The sequence below is a fragment of the Ascaphus truei genome, chromosome 2 (genome assembly GCF_040206685.1).
Source record: "Ascaphus truei isolate aAscTru1 chromosome 2, aAscTru1.hap1, whole genome shotgun sequence".
Lineage (NCBI taxonomy): Eukaryota > Metazoa > Chordata > Amphibia > Anura > Ascaphidae > Ascaphus > Ascaphus truei.
The window spans coordinates 480,889,978-480,912,572 of record NC_134484.1 but is presented as its reverse complement, the minus strand read 5'-3'; positions in this window follow the sequence as shown (position 1 = coordinate 480,912,572).

Here is a 22,595-nt window from a genome sequence, read left to right as displayed (position 1 = left end):
CCATCTCTCCTTTGCCCTCTCTCTCTCTCCTTCGCCCTCTCTCTCCTTCGCCCTCTCCTTCGATCTCTCTCTCCTTCGCCCTCTCTCTTTCGCCCTCTCTCTCTTTCACCCTCTCTCTCTTTTGCCCTCTCTCTCTTTCGCCCTCTCTCTCTTTCGCCCTCTCTCTCTTTCGCCCTCTCTCTCTCTTTCGCCCTCTCTCTCTCTTTCGCCCTCTCTCTCTCTCTCTTTCGCCCTCTCTCTCTCTCTTTCGCCCTCTCTCTCTCTCTTTCGCCCTCTCTCTCTCTCTTTCGCCCTCTCTCTCTCTTTCGTCCTCTCTCTCTTTCGCCCTCTCTCTCCTTTGCCCTCTCTCTCCTTTTGCCCTTCTCTCTCCTTTGCCCTCTCTCTCCTTTGCCCTCTCTCTCCTTTGCCCTCTCTCTCCTTCGCCCTCTCTCTCTCCTTCGCCCTCTCTCTCTCCTTCGCCCTCTCTCTCTCCTTCGCCCTCTCTCTCTCCTTCGCCCTCTCTCTCTCTCTTTTGCCCTCTCTCTCTCTCTTTCGCCCTCTCTCTCTCTTTCGCCCTCTCTCTCTCTTTCGCCCTCTCTCTCTCTTTCACCCTCTCTCTCTTTTTCACCCTCTCTCTTTCACCCTCTCTCTCTCTTTCACCCTGTCTCTCTCTCTCTCTCTTTTTCTTTCACCCTCTCTCTCTGTCTCTGTCTCTCTCTCTGTGTCTGTCTGTCTCTCACCCACACTCTGTCTCACACTCTGGATATCTTATTTACCCTATATATCTTAACTACCCTATACTACACCGAAATAACCTTTACTGCTTTTTTCCAGATCTGACTCAAGCTTCACACGGGAGTCATCGGAATCACCCCTAACCCAGAAGACAGGTAGGGAACACCTCTCCTCCAATGTATAACATTGCGGGAATGAGGGTACCTGGACATTGAGGGACTGCGGATCAGGTAAGATCCCAGGCGAGATTGCTGCTTTAGATATTGTGAAGCGGGGACGTCCAGACACTGGTTAAGTGGTTCAGGAAACTAGTCATTCACATCTGGCTTTTATTTCTAGATCCGACATTTACACACACACACACACGTAACAAGGACTAATTGTAGTATAATGTAATACAATAAATAAACTTATGTCAAAACGAATGTTGTTCTTACTAGGAATGTATTCAATTTATATATTTTATTTTAAAGCGGGCTTGGGGGCGGAACTAGGTGGCGAGTAGATTTTTGGGTGGTTTGTCAAGCACTGCATATAACCCCCTATACTATCGAGATAGATATACATATATAGATAGAGATATATATATGATTTGCTGTGGGGGGGTTTTGTCACTTTTTTTACGGGAGAGAGAGAGAGATTGACAAATCACCCAAAAATCTACTCGCCCCCTGAGCCTCTCCTAGCTCCGCCCCCAGCCCCGCTTAAAAACTTATTTATTTTTTTCCTAGTTAAATATTTTATTAGTATAAGTTAGAAAACAAAAATGTACTTTAATACATACAGTATATCATGTTCATGGCATTGTTCTTTTGCCTTTTCAACTAAACTCATTTTACTTCCACCAAAAATAAGGCAGAAAAAAATAACATAGTAGGTAAAATAGTAGATTAGGTTATGAAAAAGACATCTTTCAATCACGTTAAAATTCGTTAAATTCTAATTGGCATAGATACTAAAAAAAACAAGTGACCCATTTGCTATTTATGTCTTTTGGTGGGAAAAAAAATAATTCCTTCCTGCCTCGTGTAATTACTACTTTTCTAAAAAGTTTTCTAACCTTCTTAAATATATCTATTGTATCTGCCATCACAGTATCTGTTGTTACTATAAAGAACCCTTTCCTTTACTGCTGGTGAAATCTCCTCCCCTCCAATCTAAAGGGATGACCCTGTGTCATTTGTACTGGCTTTGGGATTAAAGGTTCCCAATATTAACTTTGTCAAAGAGGGGTGCAATTACTCTTTTGTTTGTTTTTATGCAAACAATCATAATCGTTGATATTGATGATGTTAACTGCTTGCAGTTTTTCATTTACTTGTTAATGCATTTCACAATCTTTTACAATGACCCGTTTCATCTCTTGCACCTCAACCACCTGAACTACTTCATCAGAAACATCCTCATCATCTGAATCATCCTCATCATCAGAATCCTCATTCACAATTAGTGATATTTGAATGGATGAATCAGCATCAAGTCCACCCTGCCGCTCCTCAGAGTCATCACGTTCATATGACTCTCTCCTCATCTGGCGCTCTTAACAGCTCTTCAGAATCTTGTACTGTCAATGGCAGAGCTTGTTCGGCATTCATGAATGTTTTTTTTTATGTAACAATTTTTTTATTGGACACGTTCATAGGTAATTGTACATACAGAATTGTCATGAGCCCATGACAATTCAATCCGAATACAGCCATAATGTGACCAGTAGTATTTTCACATTTTCTAAAAGAGGGTGGACAGAGTGTGAGAGGGGGGAAAAAGAGAAGGAGAGAGAGGGGGGGATGGATTGACCAGAGGGGGGTGAGGTGGGGTGGGGGGGGGAATGCCCGGAGATTCCCCGGCAGTTCCGTCTTTGGTTTGAGGAGGAATTGCTTGGGGTTTCATGGGTCTCCCAGAGCCGGCCTTACTGGGTTTTATCTCCTCATCCAGGGGTCCCACGTGTTCCCGAACTGGGGCATCTTCTTTTGAAGCATAGCCGTGAGTTTTTCCATTATCATGACCTCGTTTATTCTTCTGATTACTGTGGTTCTCGAGGGGGCCTTGACCTGTTTCCAAGCGGCTGCTATTGAGCACCTGGCCGCTGTTAACATGGCCATAATCAGCCTGGACATTGGCGGAGGAAGATCCTCAGGGCGTTTGTTCAGCACCAGGGTCAGTGGGTCGGGGGGCAGAGAAATCCCCGTTACCTCAATGATAAGCGTCAAACAAAGAAGCCGGTATCGCAAGCGGTTGCGAGGTACTTCTCCCCGCAGCAGAAAAGCCCTGAACCGCAGTCCGCGACTCAAGATGGTGGAGCCCCACGCGGTGATCAAGCAGCACAGGGCAAGACTGCCTGAACCAAAAAGACCCCCGCACAGGAGCAGCCGCTCACCAGAGCCTTCATGGAGGAGCTGATGGCGGCGACACATACCAAGCTACATACCTCCCTTCAGTCAGAAATGAAAGCGGCGGTTCACGATCTCACTCAACAGATCAACGGCCTAGCGGACAAGACAACTACGCTGGAGGGCGAAATGGAGGAGACCCACCGGCGCCAGACCGCAGCGGAGAAGGAGATCTTCCGGCTCCGGGAAGAACTTTCCCAGCTCAGGGACTGACTGGAGGACCAGGAGAACCGGGATAGGAGGCAGAAACTTTTTTTTTAATAAATTCTTGGTAAGAACAACATTCTTTTTTGACATAAGTTTATTTATTGTATTACCTTTATACTTTACTACAATTAGTCCTTGTTACATGTGTGTGTGACTAGTTTCCTGCACCCATTAACCAGTGTCTGGATGCCCCCACTTCACAGTATCTAAAGCAGCAATCCCGCCTGGGATCTTACCTGATCCGCAGTCCCTCAATGTCCAGGTACCCTCATTCCCGCAATGTTATATGTTGGAGGGGAGGTGTTCCCTAACTGTCTTTTGGGTTAGGGGGGATTCCGATGTCTCCCGTGTGAAGCTCGAAAGTCAGATCTGGAAGAAAGCAGTATCATTTAGTTCGGTGTAGTATAGGGCAGTTAAGATATATATAGGGTAAATAAGATAAAAAATACACCAAGGCACTTTGCTCACCATGCATAACCATGCAACTGAAATAATCTTAGTGAAAATATGGTCTGCTTTCTGCCGTACGGTAGCAGGTCTACCCTGTGGACTCAAGACTGCCTCCCAGGAGGTCCCTTTCAGGTTCAATGGGCTGGACAGGATAGCTGGACAGATGTCTGGAGACAAGTGAATAATTCGGAAACACGAGGTATCGTTCTCACTCACTGGTCTGCTTTAATGGGCATATTCATAAGTTCTTATAGCCCTTGCGGGGCGTTGTCACATATATGTTGCCATGTACACTTAACAGAAGCCAGTTGTCCTTAACAATGCCATATTCCTTTCAGTTCCCCCCCTGCCCAGCTGTCGTTGCTATAGTTATCCTTAACAAAGCTATTTTCTGTCAGCTAACCCCCAACTGCAGTGACTATAGTACGTTGCTGACAGGACAGTTTGAATATTTCAGGATTCTGGTCAAACAGGATATCTAAGCATATAAACATAGGACTCCTAGCAAAATATACATTAACAATTCCCTCCTTTTGTCATAACATGACAACATTGCATTATTCTTCATATAGTTGGAAAATTTCATTGTACATAACAACTGGCGAAGCCATCGGCTGTTTTGCAAAATAGGAGGAGAACATAGTTAATACATTTGAGGTAGCCACCGTTGTTTCTCTCTTTCACCCTCTCTCTCTCTTTCACCCTCTCTCTCTCTTTCACCCACTCTCTCTCTTTCACCCTCTCTCTCTCTTTCACCCTCTCTCTCTCTTTCACCCTCTCTCTCTCTTTCACCCTCTCTCTTTCACCCTCTCTCTCTTTCACCCTCTCTCTCTTTCACCCTCTCTCTCTCACCCTCTCACTTTTTCGCCCTCTCTCTCTTTCGCCCTGTCTCTCTTTCGCCCTGTCTCTCTTTCGCCCTGTCTCTCTCTCCTTCGCCCTCTCTCTCTCTCCTTCGCCCTCTCTCTCTCCTTCGCCCTCTTTCTCTCTTTCACCCTCTCTTTCACCCTCTCTCTCTCTTTCACCCTCTCTCTCTCTTTCACCCTCTCTCTTTCACCCTCTCTCTTTCACCCTCTCTCTCTTTCACCCTCTCTCTCTTTCACCCTCTCTCTCTCACCCTCTCACTTTTTCGCCCTCTCTCTCTTTCGCCCTCTCTCTTTCGCCCTGTCTCTCTTTCGCCCTGTCTCTCTCTCCTTCGCCCTCTCTCTCTCTCCTTCGCCCTCTCTCTCTCCTTCGCCCTCTTTCTCTCTTTCACCCTCTCTTTCACCCTCTCTCTCTCTTTCCCCCTCTCTCTCTCTTTCACCCTCTCTCTCTCTTTCACCCTCTCTCTTTCACCCTCTCTCTCTTTCACCCTCTCTCTCTCACCCTCTCACTTTTTCGCCCTCTCTCTCTTTCGCCCTCTCTCTTTCGCCCTGTCTCTCTTTCGCCCTGTCTCTCTCTCCTTCGCCCTCTCTCTCTCTCCTTCGCCCTCTCTCTCTCCTTCGCCCTCTTTCTCTCTTTCACCCTCTCTTTCACCCTCTCTCTCTCTTTCACCCTCTCTCTCTCTTTCACCCTCTTCTCTCTCTTTCACCCTCTCTCTTTCACCCTCTCTCTCTTTCACCCTCTCTCTCTTTCACCCTCTCTCTCTCACCCTCTCACTTTTTCGCCCTCTCTCTCTTTCGCCCTCTCTCTTTCGCCCTGTCTCTCTTTCGCCCTTTCTCTCTCTCCTTCGCCCTCTCTCTCTCTCCTTCGCCCTCTCTCTCTCCTTCGCCCTCTTTCTCTCTTTCACCCTCTCTTTCACCCTCTCTCTCTCTTTCACCCTCTCTTCTCTTTCACCCTCTCTCTCTCTTTCACCCTCTCTCTCACCCTCTCACTCTTTCGCCCTCTCTCTCTTTCGCCCTGTCTCGCTCTCTTTCGCCCCCTCTCTCTCTTTCGCCCTGTCTCTTTTGCCCTCTCTCTTTCGCCCTCTCTCTTTTGTCCTCCCTCTCTCTCTCCTTCGCCCTCTCTCTCTCCTTTGCCCCCTCTCTCTCTCCTTTGCCCTCTCTCTCCTTCGCCCTCTCTCTTTCTCTCCTTCGCCCTCTCTCTTTCTCTCCTTTGCCCTCTCTCTCCTTTGCCCTCTCTCTCCTTTGCCCTCTCTCTCTCTCCTTCGCCCTCTCTCTCCTTCGCCCTCTCTCTCTTTCGCCCTCTCTCTCTGTTTCGCCCTCTCTTTCACCCTCTCTCTCTCTTTTGCCCTCTCTCTCTCTTTTGCCCTCTCTCTCTTTCGCCCTCTCTCTCTTTCGCCCTCTCTCTCTTTCGCCCTCTCTCTCTCTTTCGCCCTCTCTCTCTTTCGCCCTTTCTCTCTCTCGCCCTCTCTCTCTTTCGCCCTCTCTCTCTTTCGCCCTTTCTCCTTCGCCCTCTCTCTCCTTCGCGCTCTCTCTTTCCTTCGCCCTCTCTCTTTCCTTCGCCCTCTCTCTCCTTTGCCCTCTCTCTCTCTCTCTCCTTCACCCTCTCCATCTCTCCTTCACCCTCTCTCTCTCTCCTTCGCCCTCTCTCTCTCTCCTTCGCCCTCTCTCTCCTTTGCCCTCTCCTTCGATCTCTCTCTCCTTTGCCCTCTCTCTTTCGCCCTCTCTCTCTTTCGCCCTCTCTCTCTTTCGCCCTCTCTCTTTTTCGCCCTCTCTCTCTTTCGCCCTCTCTCTCTCTCTTTCGCCCTCTCTCTCTCTCTTTCGCCCTCTCTCTCTCTCTTTCGCCCTCTCTCTCTCTTTCGCCCTCTCTCTCTCTCTTTCGCCCTCTCTCTCTTTCGCCCTCTCTCTCTTTCGCCCTCTCTCTTTCGCCCTCTCCTTTGCCCTCTCTCTCCTTTGCCCTCTCTCTCCTTTGCCCTCTCTCTCTCCTTCGCCCTCTCTCTCTCCTTCGCCCTCTCTCTTTCGCCCTCTCTCTTTCGCCCTCTCTCTCTCTTTCGCCCTCGCCCTCTCTCTTTCGCCCTCTCTCTCTCTCTTTCGCCCTCTCTCTCTTTCACCCTCTCTCTTTCAACCTTTCTCTCTTTCACCCCTCTCTTTCACTCTCTCTTTCACCCTCTCTCTCTCTTTCACCCTCCCTCTCTCTCTCTTTCACCCTCTCTCTCTCTTTCACCCTCTCTCTCTCTTTCACCCTCTCTCTCTCTTTCACCCTCTCTCTCTCTTTCACCCTCTCTCTCTCTTTCACCCTCTCTCTCTCTTTCACCCTCTCTCTCTCTTTCACCCTCCCTCTCTCTTTCACCCTCCCTCTCTCTTTCACCCTCTCTCTCTCTTTCACCCTCTCTCTTTCGCCCTCTCTCTCTTTCGCCCTCTCTCTCTTTCGCCCTCTCTCTTTCGCCCTCTCTCTCTTTCGCCCTGTCTCGCTCTCTTTCGCCCCCTCTCTCTCTTTCGCCCTCTCTCTTTCGCCCTCTCTCTCTCTTGTCCTCCCTCTCTCCTTCGCCCTCTCTCTCTCTCCTTCGCCCTCTCTCTCTCCTTCGCCCTCACAGGGTCCTGGATATTGTACACCAGAGATATACTGTCCTCTGGGCATTCAGATGTTTTACTTTAGTTCATCAAATTATGTATGCACATTTTCCCTTCCTTTGCTGCTTTAGCCAAATGGACCTTCAGTGGTTCAGCCGTAGGTTTCCGCTGGTCGTTGGAGGTGAGATTGTACAAAATGTCTCCTATATTATCGGTTGTGTTTAACACATATGTTAACCATGGATATCCTCTTTCTATACTAGTGGGACCCTGGCTACAGATCTAGCAAGACTTGTTGTGATTGGAGAATTTGTACATTAAAACAGAAGTTTTCAAATAGGTATTTTCTGTTTCCCAGTGTGACACTGATAGTTCTCGTTTCTTCTGGCTATTAAACACAGAGAGAATACTAAAAATTTGCAGTATTCCACTCCTATTTAAATGTGTTCCCTCCCTTGCATGGCTTCTGTCTACTAGGGTATTATTTCTAATTCTCCCAAAACTCATAGAACTCAATTCATATATTCCCCAAACAAAAACAGGGAGACGAGGCGCATGCGCGACGGATCGGGAGATGGCGGCTTAATTTGAAGGCTCCGACGATCCCCTGCGCAATTAAATAAATAAATACCACTAACATCCGTCCTAACACGGCGCAAAACATACCCGACGAAGCTCTGAAGCGGCGGCTATGCCAACAACTCGGGCCACGACAAAAAGCACAAAGAGAAAGTCCCTAGATCTGAGATCCTATTTTTGGCACACAGAGCAGGAAAAGACCAGGGACGAGACGGCCATGTCAGCGGGCGGGAGTTCCGACACGGACTCCACGCAAGGAAGGGGAGACCCAGAGGAGGAAGAGGGGATGCAGCTTGTCCTACGGAAGGACATGACACAATTTTAAAAGAAATACAAGATTTTTTCCGTCATGAAATGGATGGGCTGCGCAAAGATATACAGGGGATAGGGGAACGCACCCACGATTTGGAGCAGCAAATGGACATTTCTATGGAGTGTCACCAGCACACAGGGCAAGAACTTGCCCAAATAAAACAAAGGTTGTTGGAACTAGAAGAGAAACAGGAAGATGGAGAAAATCGAGATAGAAGAAATAATATACGGCTGAGAGGCATACCTGAGGAGGTTCTGGACGTCGAGGACTTCGTGGGGAGGTGGATGGGGTCCCTGCTGCCAGATAAATCCCCTTCAGAGCTCCAGCTGGACAGATGCCACCGTGCCTTGCGGGCGAAGCCTCTTCCCAACAACCCCTCGCGGGTGCCATCATGCGCATACACTACTTTAAAATAAAAGAGGAGATATGCAAAATCACCAGGGCATCCCCTACACTTCAATTCGATGGAGTGAAACTGTCAGTCTATCAAGACATATCCCCCACTACACTCAATAAAAGACGTTCCCTACAACCCCTAACAAAGGTGCTGAGAATAGGGGCATACGCTACAGGTGGGTCTTACCCTTTGGACTCCTCATTATTAAAGATGGTAAGGCTCACAGCCTGCGGCATCTGGAAGAAGGGGCAGTGCTCCTAAAAACTTTAGGAGTCAAAGATACGCTACCGCCGCCAACAGTGCAGCGCCCGTCGGCAGAGACAACCTGGACAAAAGTGAACAGGGCTGCCGAGAGCAAGAAAGCCAAGAATAAAAATAAACCCTGAGTTGGAGAGTTTGCTTGATTGATGCCCCCCACTTGTATTCCCGGTGCTCCTGGTTTGTCGGGGTAGCACGTTGTAGAGGGAGAAAGGGGGTGGCCCGGTATTAAAGGGGTTGCTCCCCATATGGCCATCCCCTGACCTCACCAGAGAGACAAGGGGTTAACTGGACTGCGTTCCAGGGATGAGGTTTGCACCTTGTTATACCTTGAAAATGTATGTTCCCCTGTTCCCATGTTTCACCTTTAATGTTGTTTCCCAAGGCAGGGATAAAATCCTGCAGAGATTCCTTTGCACAAAGGGAAGCAGATGGTCAGAGGGGCGACCCAATGTCTAGAGACTAAGTATTAAGTAATCAACAAACTCTGCCAGTCTAATTGTTACCTGAGGGCGGAGAATCATTAAACTGGAGTGGTTTGTAAGTGTTATGTCTACACCTACCAACAATGCAGATACTTAATTTGGTAGACTGATCGTTGCCCCTGATTTAATTATGGGGCTACCCATAGAGTCCCAGTACACATGAGCTAATTAGCTGGAGGGCATGGGTTAGTCTGTATCTCCACGTTAGGGATTGGATACAGATTATTAAGAATAGGGTTGCACAGGTATATAAACTGTGCCAACCCTACAGTTTTGAGTTGTGCTTCTGATTCCACCTGGAATGTCACTGGATTGATGGAGACTTGCTAGCTGATACTTCTCCATTCCTCAACCCTGAGTAAGTGTTACCTTCTTGTCTGTTAATTGTACTATATTGCTGTGTTCACCTTATTTAAGGAATGAATTATATTTTATTATATCTAAGCCTCGCTCAGTTCAACCCAGATATTTGGTGTTCATTATATCTTGACAGAAAAGAAAATCTGCACGCTGTTGGAAGCTGCAGAATAAACTCTGCTCAAGCAAAGGCGGGAATAGATCCAGACAATTGCTGAACGGGTGGTGCTCACAGGGAATAAAGGCACAGTGAATAGAAGGACAGAAAGAATCCCTTTAGTGTGGCACTAGAAGAAATGCACCCTGATTAAAACTTAACTTTATAACTGATTAAAATAAATTGTCTGGAGAAACCACAAACATGAAACAAACAAACAAATAGTAATTAAAAGACGGAGAGGTGTGCTAGGGTGTTTATTGAAGATGTAATTATATAAAAATACCTCACTAATATTGCTTAATAAACCCTAGAAGGCGGGTGATCTCTACACTAAGGTAAGTATAGGTATATATATCTCTGGACCCCTATGACCATAGCAATGGAAAGAGGTAAGGCAGGTGAATGTGCTTATCTGCTAGGTAAGAGAGTGAGGCTGAATATACTGGTGACTGAGTTGAAGCAGCCACTCACACCTTACTTAGTATACCAATATACACTTTTAATAAGCTTTATGATGACCAGTCTATTGTAAGACCAGCCACATTCACTTCCTATATTTACTAGATCTACCCTGAAGTCTGAGTGCTCTTGCTGCCCACGGACGCAGTCTACGAAGCACTCAGACAGTGATTGGCCCACACCTCACCGATGAGCCAACGTCACGTGACGGTGACGTCAGACGTACCCTACGTACAGTAACAAGATTCTGCGCTCATAAGTGATATAGTGTGTTTTTAGTGATAATGTGACCCTTAAATAAAAAATACAACCTGATAGGAATGAGGTTTTATGCAGCTGTTCAGATGGAAGGCTCAACTCTCCAACTAGACAGAACAGAAAAAAAGAACAGCGCAAAAAAACCTCATAGTGTAGTATATTCAAAAAAACAATTTATATGTAAAGGGTGAGTATTGCTCGTACATCATAGTAAAGATTACACAGCATGACATGTTTGGGACATGTTACCCATCTGTAGACAGCAGGTCACGATCGCGATGCAGGAAATTGGTATTTCTCCTCCAAAAGCAAAGGCACAGAGTCGTAAAGGCCAGCTCGTGATAGAAGTGTCCTGGGACCTGTTCGCCGGTTTGGTGTGTATCCAGTGCGACGCTACTCACATACCAGGAGAGGACGCCATCTGATGATGTCAGACGTATGCGTGGACTAACCTGGAAGTAAGAGACTTTCCCCATACGGACGGCAGTGATACCACGAGGACCTAGGAGGACACTTCTATCACGAGCTGGCCTTTACGACTCTGTGCCTTTGCTTTTGGAGGAGAAATACCAATTTCCAGCATCGCGATCGTGACCTGCTGTCTACAGATGGGTAACATGTCCCAAACATGTCATGCTGTGTAATCTTTACTATGATGTACGTGCAATACTCACCCTTTACATATAAATAGTTTTTTTGAATATACTACACTATGAGGTTTTTTTGCGCTGTTCTTCTTTTTTTCTGTACCCTACGTACGTTTCACCGTAACTGGCTTCATCGGGGGCTACGTCTGACGTCACCGTCACGTGACGTCGGCTCATTGGTGAGGTGTGGGCCAAACACTGAGTGCTTCGTAGACTGCGTCCGTGGGCAGCAAGAGCACTCAGACTTCAGGGTAGATCTAGTATATATAGGCAGTGAATGTGGCTGGTCTTACAATAGACTGGTCATCATAAAGCTTATTAACAGTGTATATTGGTATACTAAGTAAGGTGTGAGTGGCTGCTTCAATTCAGTCACCAGTATATTCAGCCTCACTCTCTTAACTAGCAGATAAGCACATTCACCTGCCTTACCTCATTCCATTGCTATGGTCATAGGGGTCCAGAGATATATATATACCTATACTTACCTTAGTGTAGAGATCACCCACCTTCTAGGGTTTATTAAGCAATATTAGTGAGGTATTTATATATAATTACACCTCCAATAAACACCCTAGCACACCTCTCCATCTTTTAATTACTATTTGTTTGTTTGTTTCATGTTTGTGGTTTCTCCAGACAATTTATTTTAATCAGTTATAAAGTTAAGTTTTAATCAGGATGCATTTCTTCTAGTGCCACACTAAGGGGATTCTTTCTGTCCTTCTATTCATTATATCTTGTCATAAGCTACCGTGACACACGTTGCCCCCTGGGGTGCCATGGGGGATGGGTGCAGGCAAAAGTTCATGTTTTAATCCTGTTACCACTGCTTAAAGTGATGTTGCTGCGCTGTCCCCATGTAAATCAACCTCAGGAAAAAACCTGGTTTAAATGCAGAGACAGTGTACAAAAGATGGCGCCTCTTGGACCTGCCTGCGGAAATATCGTGGTGCCGTAGAAGAAGTGGAGACTTTTTGCGGGCTAACATGGCGCCCCTGCAAAAGGTGCGAATGGACTGCTGCAGAGTCACGGGGGCAGTAAGGGCGGATGCAGAGGAGGAGTCACGGGAGGAGAGGAGGAAGAGGGAGGTCCCACTTACCCGATCCGATGACAAGTGGATCTGACGTCAGAGTCAGGGGCCGGGCGACCGGAACTGACGTCACCGGTGGATCAACCCGGAAGTGGAGCGGGGGAAAGGTGGGGTCTCGAGGCAGAGGTACGCGAATTCCTCTGCCGAGAGACCTGACCTCTTGCAAGGGGGGGGGGGGGGGGGCGGGGGAGCGGATCGAAGGGAGGAAGCATAAAGCTTGGTCAAAGATACGGCACAGAGCACCAGGTACTATAACCAGCAGGCGGAGAGCGGTTAGAAGTGCAGGGGGAGATAGGAAAGAGGGGAGAAGAGAAGCATAAGGGAAGAGAGGGTAACGGCAAGAGGGGATAGCAGAGGATAGAGTGAGAATTGAAGGGGAGAACGAGGGGAGGGAGGGAGAGGCGCGCTGTAAGGAGAAGGAGGAGGAAGAGTTAAGGATCAGGGGGAACATAGGAGGGTTAATAATCACAAGAAGGGGGGGGAGAAAGCAAAATAAGAAACAAAATAAAAAAGGGGATAGATAGTCAAACTGAATCGCAAATGGTTAGCGCAGTAGGTTAGTTAACACACATAAGGTTATAAGTTTGGGAGTAGGACATACAGCTACAAAATAGGGTTTTCCAGGATAGCTGGGTGTAAGGATCATGCAATTGCATACATTATAAGAGTATTTAGTTTTGAACACTATAATGATCCATAGCGCAGGGGGCTGGGCGGCTGCCCCGCTCTCCTGGCAGTAGGCATGGGCCTAGACCGCACTGATCAGGGAACATCTAGGTCAGTGGGAAAAGTCCCGGGGCATGTGGACCTCCTACAGAACGAACCTTGCATGGAGGAACTGTGCGTTGGATGCAAGGGCACGGGGTCCCCGGGCGCATGAGCTCGGACCTGCAAGGTCTAGCATGAGCTCAAAACAGTTATTGTTTATGTTGTTTATGATGATGTTTATACTATATGTTGTGCTGTCTTCCTGGTATGTATTTGGTAGTGTTTCCCCCCCCCCTCCTGTCCCGACCCCCCACATGGATCGATCATTGGATCAACTGGAGCTACGCAGCCCAGCGGCAACTCAGCCACCGTCCGGCAAAGTCACTCGTACCTGTGCACAGAATGGGGTAAGCAGATCTATCCACACATCACAATGTCTGTAAACTGGTTATCTTAAAATGTGAAAGGCTTTAACAGCCCGCAGAAGCGGAGAGTTGCCTTTTCTGAATAAAAGAAAAAAAGATAGACGTCCTGTTTTTGCAGGAAACCCACTTTAGAGCCAGACACGACCCCAGGTTTTTAGACGCTCAGTACCGACAGTTTTATCTAGCATCAGCAAGAGAGAGAAAAAAAGGGGTAGCTATTCTTCTACATAATAGGTTCCCATTCAAAGTAGATCAAATTAAACGAGATGTACACTGGTGACACACTTTATTCGAGCTCGGCTAGTCCCACGAATTCGGGTATACTCGGGTGTATTGAGGTTTGTGACTGTTTTCTGCCCGAGTGCATTGCGTTATTTTCCAGGCAGGGATTGAAGCATTTTATTCCGGCTGGCTGCAATACTGCACACTATATATATATATATATATATATATATATATATATATATATATACTGCATTACAATTCATGAATTTATGCCATCTGGTAGACACGCGAAGCATTGCAGCCTATTAAATCCTAATCATTATCATTTAACAGATCAGCCGCCTGTCAGCCAGGCACTATCCTCAATGACTACCTCACTCTCGGTCTGGGAAGCTACCAAATTTAAATGTGCCTTAACCAAAAGGAACTCGCTGATGACACCGCTATTCGGCAACCCTGATTTTGCTCCGGGGCTGGACGAGGGACACTTTATACTCTGGAAACAGAAGGGATACGGGAGGCTGAGGGATCTGGAAGGCATAAGCACTATTCAAACATTCACGCAAATTCAGGCCGACAAAGGCATCCCCAACACAGAATTTTTTAGATATCTCCAGATCCGGGCATCTTACACCAAATACAAGAACCGTCCTAAAATGACGAATTTCGAATCGCTCTGCACGTGGGCACAACACCTCAGGACTTACATCTAGACTGTATAGAGAAGTAATCGATTCTGGGGTTGGACCCAAGCCACGTCTTGACTACATGACCCAATGGGAGAGGGACTTGGGGGAGACATTAGAGGACGAGGACTGGACAGACATACTTGAGGTGACAGCAAAAACCTCGATCTGTACGAAGTTGAAGTAGAACTCATATAAGGTGTTAATGAGGTGGTATCTCACTCCAGTTAGGTTGTCGAAATTTGTCATGGGTTACTCCCCCTTGTGCCCTAGACAATGTGGAGAGCCCGGGGACCTGCTGCACATGCTGTGGTCTTGCCCTCGACTGTGCCCAACATGGAAACAGGTTCAGAATTGGCTGGAGAGGATCTTGGGCCTCAAAATTCCTCTGGATCCCTGGCTATTTCTCCTAAATAGGCCACTAGAGGGCCTGTCGAGAGCAGGAAACAAATTGGTCGCTCATTTCGCGACGGCGGTGCAGTGTGAGACGGCGGCATTGTGGAAGCAAAATACAACTCCATCGTTAGAAAAGATTCGGAACAGAATTTGGTTCGTCTGCCAGATGGAGAAATTGACAAGTTTGGTCAATGACACGGGCTCAAATTTTCAAAAAGTCTGGTTCCCCTGGCTGGCACAGACTGACATTGTAGGGGTGAGCAATGCCACCATTTGGCTATAATAGTGGAAGGTGAGTTCTCCTATAACGCGTTCCAGAAGCTAGTGCAGTAGGTAAGAGCCCCATACACAAAATATTGAGTTGATGTGGAGGGAAACGCCCAACACAGGGTTGCACAGTACGAGCCGAACGGCCTAACGAGATGCCAGAAGATGTGGAATAAGGGTCAATCCCCCTACCCACCCCCCCCTACCCCACCTTTGTCTCCCTTATGTGTTACCCCCCCCACATGTGTCTCCCCTAGTGTGCCTCACCCCTCCCCCCCCTGAGTCTACGTTCAATGTGTATCAATATGAGTGAGTAAATGCGGCAGCTTCAGCTAATAGGGGTCAAAAAATTTTTCACACTGCTGTATGTTTGGAAAAAGAAGCAAAGAAAACAATAAAGACCGGCGCCTAGAGTCCAATTAAATGGATGTAGGATAAGTCCAGAGATTGGTGTCAGTGTCCAATATATGATGATCCAGCCAAATGTATAGCAGATTCCTCAGCAGCAGTGATAGTATATGATGCAGGGAAGACAAGAAAGAAAAATCATAGCGTGACACTGTTTATAACAACATAACACATAGACATAGACAGACACACACATACAATATAAACAGATAGGCTGACTAATATACAGAGAATTTATTACACAATAAAAAACAGGAAACTGATGAGGAGCAGGTCTAGGATCTGGTGTGTAAAACCGGAACCCTACTTACAAGATGTCCACAGGATATAAGCGGGTGGATATGGTAGTAATTGTCCGTCGGCAGCTGTTGGTGGACGCGTGCCACTTGTGGAGGACTGCAGGTACCTCTCTCGATCGACATCGGTCAGGGCTTCACTGCAGGCTACTTTCCACACGGCTTGCTATCCACGCCCGGAATGACGTCACGGTAGGCGGGACCGCGCTCCGGAACTGACTCGTGTACTGATATCTCCAACACACCGCTATTCAAAGGGTCTCCTGCAAGGCTCTGCTCCTATGCCAGTACACTGCTGTAGTGATTCTCAAAAAGGCCCAACGCGTTTCGTGCGTTTAACATCTTGTAAGTAGGGTTCCGGTTTTACACACCGGATCCTAGACCTGCTCCTCATCAGTTTCCTGCTTTTTATTGTTTAATAAATTCTCTGTATATTAGTCAGCCTATCTGTTTATTGACCAATATTTGCTTCCTCCCAGTCTGCTAGGAAGATATTTGCGTAACTGGGCGCAAACCTGGTCCCCATCGCGGTTCCGCACATCTGGAGGTAGAACAGACCATTAAACCAAAAAACATTGTGCGTTAAAATAAAGTTGATGCTATCAATAATGAAACTGCGCTGTTCTTCTGGGATACTAGTGTCTTTGATGATAGTGTTTTCCACGGCTTTGAGCCCATCTAAATGCTGGATGCATGTGTACAGTGACTTCACATCGCAAGTGGCTAATGTGAAGTCTTCCTGCCAACGTACATCTTTCAGGAGATTTATGACCTGAGTGGTATCTTTGAGATATGATCTCCCTCTGGTTGCATATTTCTGTAAGTAGAAATCTAGATATTCCGACAGGTTTTGTGTTAAAGACCCAATACCTGATATAATGGGTCTACCAGGTGGGTTCTCCATACACTTATGTATTTTGGGCAGGAAGTAGAATACCGGTAGAATGGGTTTCTCTTGATGTAAATAACCCCATTCCTTGTCACCGAGGATGCCTAAAGTTTTGCCTCTTTCCAAAATCCTATCCAATTCTTGTTTATGAATTTTTGTGGGATCGTGTCTTAATTTTTGGTATGTTGTAACGTCTCCCAATATTCTATTGGCCTCTAGTAGATAGTATTCTGTGTCCATCACCACCACGCCCCCTCCCTTGTCCGCCGGCTTGATGGTGATGGACCTGTTGTCTGCTAGTTCCCTCAAAGCTGATTTTTCCTCTTTACTAAGGTTATCTTTGGAGTTCTGTTTACTTTCTGATAGTTTCTCCAAATCCTCTAGTATCAGTTGGTGGTATACCTCTAAGTAGTGTCCCTTACTGCCAATGGGATTGAACTTGGATTTTTCCTTTAATCCAGAATGCACAAAATTCACCTTCTCTACTCCTACTGATATAGGAGTGTTATGGGTGTCCCTAGTTTTTGCATCCCTATTTATGAAAAATCTTTTCATGGTTAATGTTCTCAAGAATTTGTTTGCATCCATGAACATTGTGAAGCCGCTTGGTTTGGTCGTAGGTGCAAAGTTAAGGCCCTTAGCTATAATACTGTGTTTTGTGTCTGTTAATTTGGTTTTGCTAATATTGAAAACCCCTTTTATCTTGGGTGTTTCTTTTGGAGCCCTCCTTCTACCTCTCTTTCCTCTCTTTCTCTTTTCTTCCCTTTTTTCTTTTCCTCCGTTTCTGATTCCTCTAGCACTGAAAATTTGTTTTTCAACGTGGGGGGGGGGGGGGGGGGGGGTGTTGTGCTTTGTTCTAAAAAAGCCACCGTTGCTCCATTTTTTGTTCGTTCCCATACGGGGCTCCTAATGGGCGATCTAATGGGTGATCTACTTGCACGTCTGACCCTCTCTGGTTCCCTATCTCTAGGTCTTGAGTGGTCTCTTCTGTCTCTGTATTGTTCTCTTTCCCCTCTCCAAGCTGGTCTTTCTCTCCTCTCTTCCCTTTCGTAATTGGGTCTATAATCCCATCCCTGGCGTCTTTCCTGACTGCGGTAATCCCTTCTATATTGATCTTTTCTGTCTCTATGGTCATATCTCCTTTCCCCTTCCCAAAAATGGCGGGGCCTTTCTTGGTGATAATGTCTATAGGGAACATATGTCTCTCTCTCCTGTGGTGATCTCGCCCGTTCTCTCTCCCTTCTTTTATTATCTCTATTTTTTTCTGGACTTTTCGTATCTGATTTGATGGGAGGCTCTTTCGCTGGTTCTTTATTTTCTACATGATATGTAGTTTTATTATCTGTGGAATTTGTTCTGGGTCTCCTGGGTGTGTGTGTACTTCCATCTCTACTTTTATCATATTGTTTATTTGTTCCACTTTTGTCCCATTTTTTATTGTGTATTCCCTCTGTGTAATCATCCTCATCTCTTTTGAATTTTTTATTTTTGGAAATAATTAGGTTCCTCTCTATTATGTCTATTTCTGTGGATAGTTTTTTGTTCCTTTCATGGAATGTGGTGCAGTGTTTTAAAGGTTCCAATTTGGTTCTTATGCCATTTATATCCTCATCTAATTTTTTGAGTGTAGTCTGGTGGTGTTCAATTAGTAATGTCATAAGGTCATTGCCACAAGTATCTAATATGGTCTCCCACCTTACTATATATTCAATTTCCTCTAGATCAAAAGAGGCTTTTTTGCTAACTCTTAAACCTCTTGGTACTCTATTAGCCTTAATATATTCTTCTAGATATGCTTTATCTAATAGTTTTCTGATCTCCTTTTTTAGAAGTTTATCTAGTAAATCAAATTCTTCATTTATAACCTCTGAGTCATCTCGCTCTTCTGTTATTTTCATAATACTTTCCATGTCTTTATCCCGTAACAATCTTTTTTCAAAGATGTTAGGGGTGGTTGCTGTGGTATCTATTTCTGTGGTATCCACTTCTATGAATGTGGTTTCTAGGTCAGAGTCTGTGATGTTAAATTCTGTTTCCATGTTTGTAATTGATTCTTAGTATAATTGACTAGAAAGTGAGAAGAGCTGCCTACAGGTGGTGTGGATACTAGGAAAGTTATTTTGAAAAGGTACCCGGGCGCTATCTCTGTAAGGCTTGTTACAAATGTAAAGATGTAAAAAAAGGGGGGGGTATGATACTGCCTGAAAATAGTATTCGTTTGATGTCCTCCTGTGACTCGGAACCCCAGCAGGATCTATCCAGGACCCTTGTTGGCAATGAATACAAAAAAGAATGGGGGAGCACAGTTATGGGAAACGGGCAGTGTAAAATCTCTAGTGATCGATACGGATAGAGTAGTTAACACATCTATTAAAGTGATGGTTCACGGGGTGGATACCAAATTCAAAAGGTATACATACATTAATGTGTATGTGTGGGTGGAAGGATAAAAGAATATATAACTTACACGGCCTTGTGTAAGTTCAGTCACATCAAGGTTTCTTTGGGTTTCCCGTCGCCTTGGAGTGATATGTTCTTCTGCGATTTAGACTTCTCTTCTTGGTGTATATTCAGCTTTCTTCGTTCATTTGGTGTACCCCTCCAGGGTGATTTCCACTCATGTAAACAAAAAGAGGGTAAGGTTAAGTAACATGCATATAGAGGCGACAATATGGGGAAGGATGGTATAGTATTAGACCATTAAAATGTAATGGTATGATCAAGCACTCACACGAGCTAATGTGAGTCTTCTCCTATCTTGGTATCTTATTGTTGCCCGTTAGGGATAACTTTCAAATGGTTGTGGGTGGTGATGAGGGGGGGAAATAATAAGATATAACACAATACTCACACGGGCCAGTGTGAGTCCACACTCCTAGTGGTTTCTTTACACTTTTGTTCATGGTCTTTATGTGCCCCTAAAGCTGATGATGGGGTGAACAAAGATTAAATGACACTATGGTAAACAGGGTAAAAACTTTATTTTAAATAAAAACATGAATATAAAAACAGAAACCAAAGGCTTCTAAGGGAAATAAAAAGCAAGGGGAGTAGTGTGGTGTATAGTGGTAGGGGGTCTCTCCTTCCGCGTCCAGATGGGGAGCTACGACTACACCTCTACCTCCTCTGAGATATGCTAAAAAATGTCCCAATTAGCATATCTCAGAGGAGGTAGAGGTGTAGTCGTAGCTCCCCATCTGGACGTGGAAGGAGAGACCCCCTACCACTATACACCACACTACTCCCCTTGCTTTTTATTTCCCTTAGAAGCCTTTGGTTTCTGTTTTTATATTCATGTTTTTATTTAAAATAAAGTTTTTACCCTGTTTACCATAGTATCATTTAATCTGTGTTCACCCCATCATCAGCTTTAGGGGCACATAAAGACCAGGAACAAAAGTGTAAAGAAACCACTAGGAGTGTGGACTCACACTGGCCCGTGTGAGTATTGTGTTATATATTATTATTTCCCCCCCCTCATCACCACCCACAACCATTTGAAAGTTATCCCTAACGGGCAACAATAAGATACCAAGATACTGTAGGAGAAGACTCACATTAGCCCGTGTGAGTGCTTGATCATACCATTACATTTTAATGGTCTAATACTATACCATCCTTCCCCATATTGTCGCCTCTATATGCATGTTACTTAACCTTACCCTCTTTTTGTTTACATGAGTGGAAATCACCCTGGAGGGGTACACCAAATGAACGAAGAAAGCTGAATATACACCAAGAAGAGAAGTCTAAATCGCAGAAGAACATATCACTCCAGGGCGACGGGAAACCCAAAGAAACCTTGATGTGACTGAACTTACACAAGGCCGTGTAAGTTATATATTCTTTTATCCTTCCACCCACACATACACATTAATGTATGTATACCTTTTGAATTTGGTATCCACCCCGTGAACCATCACTTTAATAGATATGTTAACTACTCTATCCGTATCGATCACTAGAGATTTTACACTGCCCGTTTCCCATAACTGTGCTCCCCCATTCTTTTTTGTATTCATTGCCAACAAGGGTCCTGGATAGATCCTGCTGGGGTTCCGAGTCACAGGAGGACATCAAACGAATACTATTTTCAGGCAGTATCATACCCCCCCTTTTTTTACATCTTTACATTTGTAACAAGCCTTACAGAGATAGCGCCCGGGTACCTTTTCAAAATAACATAATCTTCCTGAACCTGACCTATGTCTCCAACTTCCTTAGGGCAATACATACCATGAGCCCAGGGAGTTGGAAACGGCCTCCCCATTAATACTTCAAAAGGTGACAATTTAGTTGTGCTATTCGGGGTCATACGGATTTCCGCAAGGTCTGCGGGAAGGACATCTGGCCATCTCGTGAACGTGCCATTTGTGCCTTTACGCAGTTTATCCTTAATTATGCGGTTAGTTCCTTCCGTCTGTCCTGATGATTGTGGGTGGTATGGTATGTGGAACTTCCAGTCAATTGCAAGTGCCTTTGCCAGTCCTTGTGTCACTTGTGATGTGAAATGCGTTCCTCTGTCACTATTTATTTGCAACGGACAACCCCATCTGGGTATAATGGCCTTGCACAAAATTTTGACCACAGTCTTAGCACTTTCATTAGTGCTGGGGAATGCCTCTACCCACTTGCTAAACTGGTGATAATGTGTAAATCAGTGGGGGACTCCATTTTGTCTGCTATATAACCATTTTATACTAACACTGCCATTAAGCTTTTAGTCTGATGTTAACTGACCTTTCACCCACTTAATGTTGACTGAACTTCTGAACCATATGTTCAGACATACTGCTGCGGCCAGCTTGAGTCTAACATTTGCCCGTAATTGTCCGGGGCTTTTTTCGGCTGGCGCCAAACTTGGCTGCGCGCCAGCCGCATCGTCCCCTCCCCGCATGCGCATCTTTGTTGCTGTTCCCCTCCCCTTCCGACCCCCTGGCTGCTCCCCCTGGCTGCTCCTCTGCTTCGTGCAGCTTTGCACAGCTTCCCCTTACCCCTGCTTACCCCTTCAGCCTTCGGGGATGCCGGGGAAAAAACAAAACCAGCCGCTGTCTGCCCGCACATTGCCCACACATTGCGGTGGCGGCCACAGGAGAATGAAGGCGGCCGCCACTGTACAGTAGTTTCAGTATGAAGAAGCAGGAAGTTTTAACAAAGGAGGCATGATTGAAATTTATGTACGGTCTCAGCACTTCAAGCAAGAATTACGATCTGTGCCCCTGTGCCCCAGACCCAGACTGGGCAAAACCATGAGTTTCTCAACTGTAACTTTCCATCTGCCACTTGAAGATAAGCATAGAATAAGGGAAGTAAGCTTTGCACGTATACACGTTTGCTCTCTCGCCTATAAAACCTGACTGTAACCATTAATAAACAGGAGAGGTTTTTGACAACGCTCACTGGTGTCTGACTCAATTACTTCTCCTCCGAGCTGCTCGCGTCTTTTCCAGCGCCCTAACAGTGGGAAAAAAGGCCTCCCGGGGGGTGATAAATCTATCCGAGTACTGGAGAAGATTCCTACGTACAGTGGCGACACATCTTATTCGCACATTTTCCACACAGCAGGATGCTTGCGGGCAGCGTGGTGACGCGGCCTGTCGCGGCGTCACTGTGACGTCACTGTCACGTGCGCGCCCGGCTTCCCCGGCTTCCCCGACACCCCTGAAGTTTGAAGTGAGGTAAGCGGGGGTGTGGGGAAGCAGAGGGGCACAGCAGGAGCAGCTAGGGGGTTGGGAAGGGGGAGCAAAATGCCCATGCGAGCGGAGGGGATGCACGGAGGAGATGCGGCGGCGCGTGGTCTAGACCCCCGTGCCAGCCGGAGTAAATCCCAGCCAACCAGTGGCAAAAGTTAGAATAAAATGTGTCGCAGCAGTATATGGAGTAGAGAATTAATTTACAACTGGTCAACAATTACTAACAGATATTTCAGTTTTCCTGCTGCTGTTGGCATTTGTGTGTAGTCTATTTGTAGCTGTTCCATTGGGCCTGTAGGTGGTGGTAGATGTTCATATTTTGCCGGTCTTGTACCCTGTGTATTATTTTGGATACATATCAGACATCGGGACAATTGTGTTTCTAAGACCTCTGCTAGATCTTTTAC